General features: G+C 45.5%; 1 pseudogene; it reads right to left on the bottom strand.

Annotated features, from left to right (window-relative positions):
- Positions 1-226: 226 nt before the first annotated feature.
- LOC126417301 (5S ribosomal RNA) lies at positions 227-344 on the bottom strand (annotated as a pseudogene).
- Positions 345-11,000: the final 10,656 nt, after the last annotated feature.

Genomic DNA, 11,000 nt, shown 5'->3' with positions numbered 1-11,000 from the left:
CAGCTTGCTCTTCCTTTGTTACCATACTAAAGAAACTTAGCCCCAGCAGGCTATGAAGGTCCAACGGTACCGACCGGCCGCCGGGCGTCACTGGAAGCGGATATGGAGGTTCATGTAGTCAGCACAGCCGCACTCCCGGCCTTATGGCAGTTTACGAGACCGGAGCCGCTACTTCTGAGTCAAGTAGCTCCTCAGTTTGCCTCACGATGGCTGAGTGCACCCCGCTTGCCAACAGCGCTCGGCAGACCGGTTGGTAACCCATCCAAGTGCTAGCCCAGCCCGACAGCGCTTAACTTCGGTGATCTGACGGGAACCGGTGTTACCACTGCGGCAAGGCCATTGTCTTGTTGCCATACTAGTACCTCTAATTTGTAACATCCAGCGTTTCCGTAACACCACATCTTAACTGCTTCGATTCCTGTTCCAGTTTTAGAACAATAAATCATTTACTTTCACTAAATACTGCGCTCCAGAAGTAGATTCTTATAAACTTCTTCTTCAGATCAACGGCAATATTTGATACATGTAGTCTTCTTTTAGCAAGGAAGGCCTTCTTTGACTGCGATAATCTGTATTTAATATCTTCGCAGTTTCATTAGACGTACGTTACACTGAGGTGAAAGGAGTCACGCTATAGCGATATGCACAAGTACAGATGGCGGTAGCATCGCGTACACAACGTATGGAAGGGCAGTGCGTTGGTGGAGCTGTCATTTGTACTCAGGTGATTCACCTGAATAGGTTGCGGACGTGATTGTTGCCGCAGGACGGGAATTAACCGACTCTGAAAGCGGAATGGTAGTTAGAGCTAGATGTATGGAACATTCAGTTTCAGAAACCGTTAGGCTCAAAATGGCTCTGAACACCGTGGGACTTAACATCTGAGGTCATCAGTCCCCTGGAACTTAGAACTACTTAAACCTAACTAACCTAAGGACATCAGACACATCCATGCTCGAGGCACGATTCGGACCTGCGACCGTAGCAGTCGCGCGGTTCCGGACTCTAAACCGTTAGGAAATTACGTGTACCGAGATCCACAGTTGCAAAAGTGTGCCGGGAATACCAATTTTCAGGCATTACCTCCCAGCACGAACAATGCTGTGGCCGACGGACTTCAATTAACGCCCGAGAGCAGCGGAATTTGCGCAGTGTTGTCGGTGCCAACAGACAAGCAACACTGTGCGGAATCGATGTGGGACGTACGACGAACGTAGTCGTTAGGACTGTCCGGTGAAATCTGGCGGTAATGGGCTATGGCAGCAGATGACCACGCGAGTGCTTTTGCTAACACCACGACGTCACCTCCAGCGCCTCTCCTGGGCTCGTCACCGTATCTGTTCGACCCTAGACGACTGGAAAACGGTGAGCTGCTCAGATGAGTCTCGGTTTCAGTCTGTAAGTGCTGACGAGAGGATTCGAGTGTGGTGCAGGTCTCACGAAGCCATGGACGAAAGTTGTTAACAAGGCACAGTGAAAGCTGGTGGTGGCTCCATAATGGTGTGGGATGTGTTTACGTGGAGTGGGCTGGTCCTCCGGTCCAACTGAACTGGTCTTTGATTGGAAATGGTTATGTTCGGCTTCTTGGAGACCATTTGCTGCCACTCATGGACTTCATGTCCCTTAACAACGATGGAAATTTTGTGGATGAGAGAGCGCCATGTCAACCGGGCCACAATTGTTCCGACTGGTTTGAAGAACATTCTGGACAGTTGGAGCGAATGCTCTGCTCACCTATCGAACATTTGTGAGACATAATCGAGAGGTCAGTTCGAACACAAAATCCTACATCGGTAACACTTTCGCAATTATGGATGGCTATAATGACAGCATGGCTCAGTACTTCTGCAGCGGATGTCCAACGGCTTGTGTCCATGCCACGTGGAGTAGCTGCACTACACCAAAGCCAAAGGAGGTCCGACTTCATTTTAAGAGGTGTCCCATGACTTTTGTCACCTCGGTGTGCTTTGCTTTCAAAGTAGCAGCATTGCTGCGCGTTGTTTACTGCTTCATTTGGTACTTGTTCACGAGAACTGGCGTGAAAACTTCCGCAAATCACGCAATTGTTTCTCCATATTCCTTTCGTCTTCCTTCGGTTTACTGCTAATCTATAATCTGTGCTCAAAAGGCCACCTAATTCAACTGGTCCCTAAACTCTTTCTCATTTTCTGTGAGGATTGCAATGCCATCAGCGATCTCCTCACTTTGAACACGATGAACTGTACCAGAACTTGGAGTACGAAATCAGGCCACAAATCACGGTCATCGGCAGTAGCCGCCGTCGCACCTGATCTGTCAGGACTCCTCAGCTTTAGTAGCAGCAGCAGGAGTTCCGTGACCCCATTCCGGATGACAGTGCTATGGGGCCAGCCTTCAACCAGTCACTCCGGCTTGACCGACTTACGCGTCGTCGATGTGCGCTGACAGACCCCCGGCCACTGTCCGTTCCACGTGGCTTGCGGCGGCCAACAAACGCAGCCGTTCCGCTAATGCAGCGTCAAGAACCAGCATTTGAAGTGCGGCCCAGCCGAGTACGTCATGTCTGTCATGGGCAGAGCCACGCGCAGCGCCCGCCGTCTGCCATAGGACTTTTGACGTTTTTAAAAATATCTCGAATCTGATACATCGATATGGAAGAAACATCTCTAACTGCTATCGATATATCGAAGTAATGAATCGATCTACCTACGCGAAATGTTTTGACGAATCAGTCTGCAAAAATATCGAATGCACATTGCAAATGTACTGCCGGTTTCAGAGCTCTGTATTTAAGTATTGATTTTTTATACTGAAGACCTAGGGGGGGGGGGGGGGGGGAGATCTCTTCTGAACAGCACGTTGCAAGGCATCCCAGAATTGCTCAACAATGTTCATGTCTGGGGAGTTTAGTGGCCGCCCGGAAGTGTTTCAACTCAGAAGAGTGTTCTTGGAGCCATTCAGCAGCAATTCTGGACTTGTGGGGTATTGCATTGTCCTGCTGGAATTGCCCAAATGGTTCAAATGGCTCTGAGCACTATGGGACTTAACTTCTGAGGTCATCAGTCCCCTAGAACTTAGAACTACTTAAACCTAACTAACCTAAGGTCATCACACACATCTATGCCCAAGGCAGGATTCGAACCTGCGACCGTAGCGGTGGCGCGGCTCTAGACTGTAGCGCCTAGAACCGCTCGGCCACGCCGGCCGGCGGAATTGCCCAAGTCTGTCGGAACGCATAAAGCACATGAATGGATGCAGCTGATCAGACAAGATGCTTACGTACGCGTCTCCTTTCAGAGTCGTATCTAGACGTATCATATGTCCTGTATCACTCCAACTGCACACGCCTCACACTATTACAGAGCCTCCACCGGCTTGAACAGTCCCCTGGTGACGTGCAGGGTCCATGGTTTCACTAGGTTGTCTCCAAACCCATACACGCCCATCCTCTAAATACAATATGAAACGAGACTAGGCAACACGTTTATGGGCTTTCGGAGCCGAAGGCCTACCCGTGTACCCTTGACTGCCCGACACAAAGCTCTACGCATCTCCTGGTTGAGTGGTTCGCACGCTGACACTTGTTGCCGGCCCAGCATTGAAATTTGCAGCAATTTGCGAAAGGGTTGCACTTCTGTCACGTTGAACGATTTTCTTCAGTCGTCGTTGGCCCCGTTCTGGCAGGATCTTTTTCCGTCCACAGCTATTTCGGAGATGTTATACCTGATTCCTGACATTCACGTTACACTCGGGAAATGATCATATGGGAATATCACCACTTAATCGCTACCTCGGAGATGCTGTGTCCCATTGCGCGCACGCCGACTATAACAGCACGTTCAAACTCACTTAAATATTGATAACCTGCCATTGTAGCAGCAGTAACGGATGTCTCCGCCAGTTCTCTTGTATAGGCGTTGCCGATCGCAACGCCATATTCTGACTGTTTATATACCTCTGTATTTGAATATGCATGCCTGCGTCAGCTTCTTTGGCACTTCGTTGTATTAGATCTTATGTAAACGAGCTAGAAGCCTGCCTATCCGCCTAGAGCAATAATTGAAGGGAAAACAATGCACGTTTACTCTTGGTGAGAACCACATTGCTAAAAAATGTAGCTACTCGTAACTGGCACGATAAAAGGTAAGGTGACAGATGAGTCCATTGTTAGGTTTCGTGACATATCGGATTTGTCGGAACACTTCATGTCTACTTCCTTTTTTCTTATTTCTGCCAATGCTAGCGACCTAGCAGTTTTAGTGTTAAAATTGCGTACTGACGCTGAAAGTTGCAGTTTCCATTGGTAGCGCCGAGCGCCGATTACGTCAGCACTTCCCCTCACACATCTCCACCAACCGCAAAGGCCAGTCTTCTCATTTAGGTCTTTGCTCGTAAGTTTCAACTGTTTTTGAAAATACGAATGTGAAGAAATACCACACTAGTTGCGTTAAAAATTGTTTTTTAACGCATCTGGTGTGCTGCTGCTTCACTTCGGAAGTCTTGTTAGTCCATTCACACGGCATGACGGGCAATCAACAACTGTCAGCGTGCGAACCACTCAACGAATCATCATTGATACAGGCTTTAGGAGCCGGAGGCTCACTCGTGTACCCTTGATGACTGCACGACACAAAGCTTTACACTTAGCCTGGGCCCGTCGATACCGACATTGCACTGCTGATGACTGGCAACATGTTGCCAGGTTAGACGACTCTTGTTTCGTATTGTATCGAGCGAATAGACGTGTACAGGTATGGAGGCAACCTCACGGATCCATGGACCCTGCATGTCAGCATGGGATTATTCAAGTTGGTGGAGACTCTGTAATGGTATGACGCTTGTGCAGTAAGAGTGATACGGGTCCCCTGATGCGTCTAGATACGACTCTGAAAGGTGACGCATACGTAAGCATCCTTTCTGATCCCCTGCATCCATTGTGCATTCTGACGAACTTGGGCAATTCCAGTAGAACAATGCGACACCTCACACGTCCAGAATTGCTAAAGTGGCTCCAGGAACACTCTTGTGAGTTTAAACACTTCCGACTGGCCACCGAACTCTCCAGACATGAACATTATTGAGCATATCTGGGATACCTTGCAACGTGCTGAACGGAACAGATCTCCACCCCCACGTACTCTTACGGATTTATGGACAACCCTGCAGGATTCATTGTAATTTCGCTACACTACTTCAGTCCATGCCACATCGTGTTTCTGCACTTCTGCGTGCTCGCGGGGGCCCTACTCGACATTAGTCATGTGTAGCATTTTCTTTGGCTGTTCAGGGTATTACCTTCGCACATTTGAATAAAATGTCGGGGCATGGTTCCAATAGTTACGTACGTGTATAAAACAGTAATGTTCCAAAATTCGCATCGTGGTCACTGAAACGTTAGTTTAAAAAGGTAGGTAGCACTGTGGAAAGGTATGCGTTGCATCTACGGCCAGAGTTCACAACATATTAGTAGTAAGAATTGGCAAGCGAGTATTCAAAGTGATTTATATGAAGACAGTAACTGTTCTCGAAAGAACAGAATACTGTTGATGACCCTGCAGCTTTTCCCTGGAATAAATGATGACTAACTGAAACCCTCAGCTGCCGACAGGTGTTGTTGATATACCTCGATGTGGACAGGTGAAAATGTGTGCCCCGACCGGGACTCGAACCGGAGATCTTCTGCTTACATGGCAGACGCTCTGTCCATGTGAGCCACCGAGGACACAGATGAATAGTGCGACTCTAGAGACTTATCATTTGCACGCTTCCCGTGAGACACTCATTCCCAACTGTCCACAATTCTACATATGTAATGTACCTTATAGACATTTGCCCATCCACTCATTACTCGCGCACGCTTTGATGATTCCCGTAAGAGTTTGGGCAACCTGTGCGCATTCGCACAGACGAAGGTCAATAGCTGGGTAGCCTTTAATTATATATATGAAGACAGTAACTGGAAGACATTTTTGGCGACTTGCTGGTTCCTAACCTACCGTAGTAAACTACTGGGGAAAGGGAACCGACAGTTTCACGTTCAATCCAAACCACATGCCGTCCTAGGCGAATCTCCACTACATTGCGATGCGACGGCTAGATTAAATGAAGACTGAAATATGCGGTGATCCGTATGAGATTCACTGAGCGAGGTGGCACAGAGGTTAGCACACAGGACTCGCATTCGGAAAGAGGACGGTTCAAAACCCGCGTCCGGCCATCCAGATTTAAGTATTTCGTGATTTCCTTAAATAACTCCAACCAAATGCCGGGATGGAATCTTTCAAAGGGCACGGCCGATTTCCTTCACCATACGTGACGCAATCTGAACTTGTGCTTCGTCTCTAATGGAGTCGACGTCGACGGGACGTTAAACCCAATCTTCCTTCCGGAAGGAATTCGGTCGTGCTACTTTTTTGAGGCACGCGCTTTGCCGCTGGTCCACCACGCCAGAAGACTACTCCCAATGAAACTGTATTCACTGTATTTAAGTCTTGCCTCAATTATCAACCACTTCAGAATCGCCTCCCAGGTGCCTTTATCTTTTCTAAAGCCAAACTCTTTATCTTTAATTAAATCCCCAATTTTCTTTTCCAATCTTGTGCCAGGAACAAAAATTCATGAACGATTAAGCTCAGTGTGCCATAGTTTTCGTATTTATTTACCTGTGGCTTCTTCAGGATTGTGGGGATGACATTTTTCATAACGTCCGATGGTATCTCTCCAAGCCTCATAGATTCTACACCGTAACTTGGCCGGCCAGGGTGGCCGAGCGGTTCTAGGAGCTACAGTCTGGAACCGCGCGACCGCTACGGTCGCAGGTTCGAATCCTGCCTCGGGCATAGGTGTGTGTGATGTCCTTGGAGGTTAGTTAGGTCGAAGTAGTTCTAAGTTCTAGGGGACTGATGACCTCAGTAGTTAAGTCCCATAGTGCTCAGAGCCATTTGAGCCATTTCAATCCTAACTTGAAGAATTGGTTACCAATAAGGGCAGGTTATCTAACACTTCTCCTTTATTTGCTCGCAAGTCTTCGAAGTCGAAGACTGACCCCCGTATGTCTTCCAGAATCGACATCCATTTCTCATTGTATCGCGTCAGCAGTCAGTTCTTCTCCATCGTAGAGGTCCTCAGTGTACTATTTCCACTTCTATCTCTACTCAGCATTCTACCAGTGAAGTTTCTTTTGCAGTATTAACTTTGACGTCTCTGCTTTCAATTTTACCGAAATTTGTTTTAACTTTCCTGTCTTTCATTTCGACGACTATTTCAATTTCCATATTGTCACATTTCTCCTGCATTCAATTCGCTTTAGCTTCCCTACACCGCTTACAGATGTCTCTCGTATCTCTGCCATCGTTGGATGAAGACACACCGATGGCACGGACCATGAGCACTATAGGGTTAACGGCTGCCGGGAACTACGAAGGCGGCGATATGACTAGCCACAAAGCAGGCGGTACTGACGCGGGACTTCGTCTCTGTCAGCAGTGGTCGACTACAGGCGATATTCTGAACTATCAGCTTGCGATATCTCTGCTACCATGGCCTCTCTTGTGTGCTTGGTCACGTTAATATCAAATATAACTGATTGCATCTTGTGGCAGACGCGAAATTCTGATACGTCAGGTGTCAGTTTCTTCTGCTTCGCTTATTTCCATATTTACTTTGAATTTTCTCGAAGAAAAGCGTCTCGTGATTTGAGATTAACAGAGAGAATCCCGAAATACTGATTTCGGTCTTCCGAAGTTGTTTGGCGGTGGAAGATCGTAACACTGTCCCTCCTTTCAATCGTCGCACGAACGTCGAAATGACAGATATTGTGATAACCGATCGCGGAATTGAAAAGCAGCTACAATGGATTAGTAGTGGAAAGGCGTCAGGATCAGATGAGACACCTATAAGATTCTATAAAGATTGTGTGAAAGAACTTTCTCCCCTTCTAGCAGAAATTTATCGTAGATCGCTAGAGCAACGGAAGGTACCCAACGAGTGGAAAAAAGCGCAAGTGATTCTCGTTATTAAGGAATGCCGTAAGACAGATCCACAGAATTATAGACCTGTATCGTTGACGTCAATCTGTTGTAGGATTATGTAACATGTTTTATGCTCAAGAATTATGACGTTTTTTGGAAAATGAACATTTCCTCTATAAAAATCAATATGTATTTCGCAAACAGAGGTCCTGGAATACTCAGCTCGCTCTGTTTCTTCATGAGATCCACAGCGCAGTGGACATCGGCGGTGAGGTTGATGCAGTGTTCCTTTATTTCAGTAAGGCATTTCACACCGTCCCGCATTGCTGTTTAATAAAATAAATACGAGCTCGGAGTACCGGAGGAGACATGCTATTGGATTCAAGACTTTCTTGCATAAGAACTCAACACTTCGCTCTTAACGAAACGTGTGGTGATATTTTTAAAAATATTTATATTTTGATTAAATTATTATTCTCTTGTGAAGATTCAGAAATCTGTTATGAGTTTTGCACCACCTCTTGGCGGAAAGAGCAAAGACTTTTCAAAAACTTAAGTACTATATGTGATAGTTTATGTGTCACCTGAAATCGTTTGCAGAAGGCGTAGCGTTCTCAAGATTAAGAACAGAGTTCGCATTGCCACTTAATTTATTTGTGTCGTGATCATGTTCGACCACGACCGGATATGAGACATAGTAACTACGAACAGAGAAACCTAAGGGATCAGACAGAACTGGAAATTTTCTTTGCTATACTACACCACACGTTAAAAGAAATTGGATTTAAATCACAAACAAGGTAAATGGCAATGCGCCTTCTGCCTTAACTACGACGTTTGCCGACATGTAGTCGGTCCCTGGTAGCTGTATGAAAACTATAAAACACCGTTATTTCTGTTGCCATTAATAGGAGATGGATAGCAAAGAAATACTTTAAGTAATAAGCAGGCACTACAGCATTTGAGAGCACAATAACCAATTTAATTATCTTAGTCAGTATTGCTAACAACAGGCTCCGTACAGTTTTAATGTTCTATCTTCGATATTTCATCTTAGATGCACACAAATTCTTACATAGCACTGAACAATAGTAATATTTTGTAATAACTAATTAGTGATTGCGTACCACAGCCACATACACATCGGCCGTCTTTAAAAAATATATCAGGACTGTGGTAACAGAAGAGGATTACAATTCTTCAGCTGTCAAAAAATAAGAAACACAAAATATCACTATCGATACAATTTATGACCAATTCGTATTCTGTGCCGTGGCGCGTACGACATTCTTTGAAATATCAGGTGGTCGCTGCTCAGCGACGATCTAAGAAATTTTTACACAAATTGTATGGCTTTTATGAGCCTGCATGGTTAGGTTATCGAATGTAAGTTTATTTAAGTTATCGAAACAGATACTGACATTACACTAAATCGACAGATGTTAAGGTAATATCTGGAGTATTACAGGGAAGTGTGATAGGACCGTTATTGTTTGCAGTATGTATAAATGATGTAGTAGAAAGTGTCGGATGCTCTTTCAGGCTATTCGCAGATGATGCAGTTGTCTATACCAAAGTAGCAACGCCAGAAGATATAAGAATTTGAATAACAACCTGCAGACAATTGATGAATGGTGCAGGCTCTGGCAGTTGATGGCAGTTGACCATAAACGTAAATAAATGTAACATATTGCAGATATAGTCTATCGGTAAACTGAAGAGCGAGCGCGCGAGTCCCCACTCTGCCTACCCAGCTACGTCACAGGGCGCTTCTACAGGCTGTTTCACAGTGTAGTGCAGTCCCTGCTGCGGCGCGCGCTTTAAATCTGTGGCGACGCCGTGTATAGATACATCCCGTCTGCGTTTATTTTTAAACAAATGCGTTAAGAGTATAGGGAAAACAAAAGACGATAGCTTCTTCGAAACAAAACATTATAGAGTAAATAATATTAACATAGGAATGGAAATCAGGATTCTACTACAAACATAGAACCGAATGCCTATTCATATGAATGTATGTTCCTCTATTCGTAAGACGAACCAGATGTACTACAATCAGTCTGAAGAATTTAAGGCTTGTTCTTACTTTGTGTTTCTACTAAAAGGTAGAAGTTATCTTTCAAGGGCTGCATTAAAACTTAACAATTCTTGCAACACCAAGAGTGTTTAAAAAGTAACCAGATATTTATAATTACGTGTGTTGTATTAGTTCGATTCACACTGTTTTTTTCTTGTCATTGTCTTCGTAAACATGTCTGAAAAGTGTTTCCAGGTAAATCCCATTTCACGCAATCTCTTGTGTAAGATATCTTTCTGCAACGAAAATGTGTTTTTTGTTTCACGCCAGTGAGTAATTTCCGTAATGTGGGCATTATTTTTTGGTTTATGTAAAGGTCCTCCATCGTTTGTCGAAAGACCGATTTTGTGAAACTGTCAATAACGATGGGTTTCCTCCCTAAATGATTAGTTTTCCTTCGCGGCGATTCCAGTAAACCAAGCGCCTTGTTTTCGCGTACCTTCCTTATGCGTCATATTTTGGCGAGGCTGACGTTTGCATAAACTGCAGCCGTTTGATTGGGACTGGTAATATTAGCCAACAGTTCTTTTTGTGTCGCCTCGTTAACACACGCTGTAATAACGTTAGAGACGATCGAACGCTCGTTCTGCGCATGCATCTCCTTCGTATTCTGCACATTTTCTTGCAATGCAGGGCGATTATCCATCACTTCCGGATACTGAAGTATATCAGTGAGTACACAAAGTTAACTGACTGAGATTGGCAACTAAGATCCCACGAACAGAAACGACATATATCACAGCACGCCGAACTACACCACTAGATAGGTAACGGGCAACTGATTTTGGGTTGCCCTGTAGGCCAGTGGTAGGTTTCTTCCGGGAAAGGCCACTTCCCCCACCAAAAGCGCTGCTCGCTCTTGAGTTTACAGACAGACTGTGGTGTCACCGCCAGACACCACACTAGCTAGGTGGTAGCCTTTAAATCGACCGTGGTCCGTTAGCATACGTCGGACCCGCGTGTCGCCACTATCA

Source organism: Schistocerca serialis, chromosome 8 (genome assembly GCF_023864345.2).
Source record: "Schistocerca serialis cubense isolate TAMUIC-IGC-003099 chromosome 8, iqSchSeri2.2, whole genome shotgun sequence".
Lineage (NCBI taxonomy): Eukaryota > Metazoa > Arthropoda > Insecta > Orthoptera > Acrididae > Schistocerca > Schistocerca serialis.
The sequence above is the reverse complement of the archived record's forward strand: the minus strand, read 5'-3'. Positions and strand labels throughout refer to the sequence as shown.